This window comes from Monopterus albus, unplaced genomic scaffold (genome assembly GCF_001952655.1).
Source record: "Monopterus albus unplaced genomic scaffold, M_albus_1.0 scaffold103.1, whole genome shotgun sequence".
Taxonomy (NCBI): domain Eukaryota; kingdom Metazoa; phylum Chordata; class Actinopteri; order Synbranchiformes; family Synbranchidae; genus Monopterus; species Monopterus albus.
Genome location: NW_018127983.1, coordinates 1,238,001 through 1,241,611, shown reverse-complemented (window position 1 = coordinate 1,241,611; position 3,611 = coordinate 1,238,001).

The following is a 3,611-nucleotide window of genomic DNA, read 5'->3' as shown; positions in this document are numbered from 1 at the left end:
AAGCTTTAAAATCACTACATCCTACATGTCCTATAGTGCAACTTGAAAGCATCTAATCTCAGACACTCCCTAGCTGGAAGCTGACATTTAAGACTTGTTTGTTCAGCATGAATACTCATATTTGTGTCTAAAATTGCAATCATGGCTGAACATCCACATATGGCTGTCATTTAATTTACAAAATCTCATCGCACTGGTAAGAATCACTTTTAAACCTACGATGTGTTGTTTTATCAGTGAGTTTGCAACAGACATTTTGTCAAACAAACCTTCCAACTAGTCTCGTGGCAATCGGGCATATAGCTGAATGCACCAGCAACACACTCACAATGACAAGGCTAACATGTTGATGCTAAACAGATATATTTACCATGTTAACCTTATTAATTTAGCATACTTGCATAGCTAACATTTGCTTATTAGTATTAACCACAAAATACAGCTGAAGCTGATGGAAATGTCATTAGTATTTTGTCACTGACCTGAGCATGGTGCTACATGATGAGGATCACAAGACTAATTACAGTTCAGTCTGAGGTGAATGTGAATGTATTTTGGTTTCTCTTTTTAATTGCAATTAAGGAAAACAGTTACAGAAACTAAACAGTGTCCAACCTCCAGGCTTTCAGTCCATAAAATGGGTGAAGTTCTATATTTCTCTTGATGCAGCTCAACTGCATCTAGCCTGGTAAATACCCAGCTCTTTTATATTCCAGACTGGCACTGTAACTACTTTATCAAATCTGCAAGTCATTTTCTTGATTAACTGATGAACTGCTTGGTTTATAAAGTGTGAAAATCATTAAAAAAAATGCCAGACTGCTTCCCGAAACCCAAAATGACATCTTCAAAGTGCTTGTTTTGTCTGACTCCAAACCCCAAAGATAGAGTTAACATGAATGAACAACATGGTCACAGCATTATGAACCGAAATTGCCAGGTTTGTTAAAAAATAAACAGTCCATCATGTGATAAATAAACAGCTGCTGACTAATTTTCTGCTGATTGACTAAACAAAGCTGTTATTCGGTGTGATCTGGTTTGTAATGCAGACTTTCTGTTATTTAAAAAGTGTTGTCACCAGGCCAAATCAGATATGAGTATTTCTGCAGACCTAGCAAAGCTCCAGAACTGTGTTTTACCAGCAAGTACATGCACAAAATTGGTGGAGTACCCCTTTAATTTGGATTCTCTGTTTACATTAGACTGCACTTCTTAAAGCTGGACTATTCAGTGGGGGCTGAATACGTTTAGCCTTTTTTCACTGGTTATCAAAAGTGGCTTTCTTAGCTTTGATTGAAGAGCTAATTACACTCACTACATGTAGGCAGTCAAGCTTCTTGTTGCACTCTTTTCGGGTCTCTTACCCTGATTTACATGAGCCCAGTAACTCTTGACTTCATTTCTTGTCTTTTGGCTGCATAATTACAGAATAATTGCTTTGCTGTATTTTACTCGACAGAGAATACTTAACCACTGAAGCCATGAAATAACAGACTGGGATGGGATGATCTTCTCTAGTGGGAGAATAGACAAGAGGAAGGGAGAGTGTCTGCAGGGAGACAGCGGTAGCATGCTCCACCACTCCACAGCCGGCGCTTGTGCCTACACAGAGACCAGCACAAAGGGCCCGACCCGTATTTGATGCTTCGTGGCCATGGACACAAGGAGAGGCTGCCAGTCTCATAAAATAGAACTCAATTAACAGTTTTGCTACAGGCATATTGGAACATTGTTTCATTAATGAGATGAATACAGTCTGATAATTACTTCATCTCAATTAGGAAATAAGGCTACACTCTATATTGATTGTAGCTGATGAGCTTGAAAGTTAATTAGGAACACAAAATTTCAAAAGTCTGTTTGGCTTTGTTGATGTTTAACAGTCGTGGGAGCTGTTTGTTCGTGAGTTTTTGCTTTTGCAGTTTTAACGGGTGTGCGGGTTTTCCTGTCACAGTAGGTCTAAGTCTAATTTATCTATTTAACCAAAGTTATGTCTCTCGTTTCAGCAAAACAACCCACTTCTCTTCTAACCTTGATGAAGGCTCATGTTTGAAGTGTTCAGCGTTGGCTTTGATGTCGGTCCGGCCGTTCGGCTGTGAGCCACTAGAGGGAGCCGTGGCCCTGCTGAAAGCACAGCAGCATGTGGGCCTGGGCTGACTGAAGCGGTTCACCGAGCCCCCATTAATGCACCTGTGCAAAGCCAGTTGGAACAAACTAATAGTGCATTACCATTAACAGTACAAATTACACCATTAGGCACACTTGGCTCTCAGGCCTTGTGATAGCTATAAATAGTTTCACTTGGTCTTGGACAATTTGTGCTGTTCTTGCATAATGACAGCACTCAAATTAATTCAGGGTGTGTGAATGGAATACACATATTACCACATGCGGTGAAAGGGGACATTTTGGGCCTTTTTAATGATATGCCTCTTCCTGCAGAACCGCCTTTGTGAGACAAATTATTCAGTGGGCCCAGCAGCTCTAAACATAAGTAAAATGTCTCTGTTACAACACATCCAGAACATTTGATCCTCTTACTGCTGAAGCTGTGCACAGAATAATGACCTCTTTTTGTCAATGAAAGTTGGCTGGACTGCTTGAGATGGCCCTCTGGATTGGTTTTGGAACCTTTTCCAGTGGACCATAGGAGACACAGCACAGTTTTTGCAGCTTGCTGACCTCAAAGTAGTTTCACTTCTGCTCCATAAAACAAACAGAGCAGAGCAGGGGCAGCTTGACTGCCCCTCACTGAGACTGTGGACAGGACCTTAAAGCACTTGGCCAAAGGGGACCATTATGTGTACTACTTTTCGCTGTGTTTTATGTAAATGTGCCACGCTGAAATGGAAGGTAAAATTAAGCCAGCATGTCAGAGGCACCAGGCCAGGAAAACCTCAAGTGTTCCTGATATTTTTCCTGGAGCCTTTTGCAGATGATAGATTGCAGTTGACATAGGAAGAAAACAATGGAAGCCATCATTGTTATAAAGTACTGCCAGATTAATTCTTTAATGGTTTCTTGCCTTCTTGCCTGTTACACATTGACATTTGATGATGTGAACGGGATAGTTAAACAAGAATCTACAGCCATAGTTTAGACACGGAGTTTGACTTTAATGTATTGACATCTGATTCACAGAGCGAAGTATCTGTTTCTCTAAAAGATAAATACCCAGCAATGTGTGAAAACCCCCAGACTGTTTTGTCAAGACCTACTGCTGTTCAGAAAATATTTCTGAAAACCTTCTGCATATCAGAATGGAAAAAGTTTTTTTCTATTGTACAACAACAACAACAACAATATTAATAATAAACAGTCCATACAGATGAGGACTGGTGGGTAACCTGAAGAAGAAACAACTGGATTTTATTTAATTTTTTTTGCACAGCAAAAAGATTCAATAATAGAACAAACTGTCATGAACTTAGCAGAGACAGAACTAAGTTATTTAAACATGATGATTGCACTAGAAGAAAAATCAGATCGATCAAAATTATTCCAGTTCATCCTGAGGGGGACATGAATGTGTGTACCAAAATTAACAGCAACAGTTTTTAAGATATTTCATTGAAACCCCCACAATGTTCACCTAGCGCTAGTCAGTT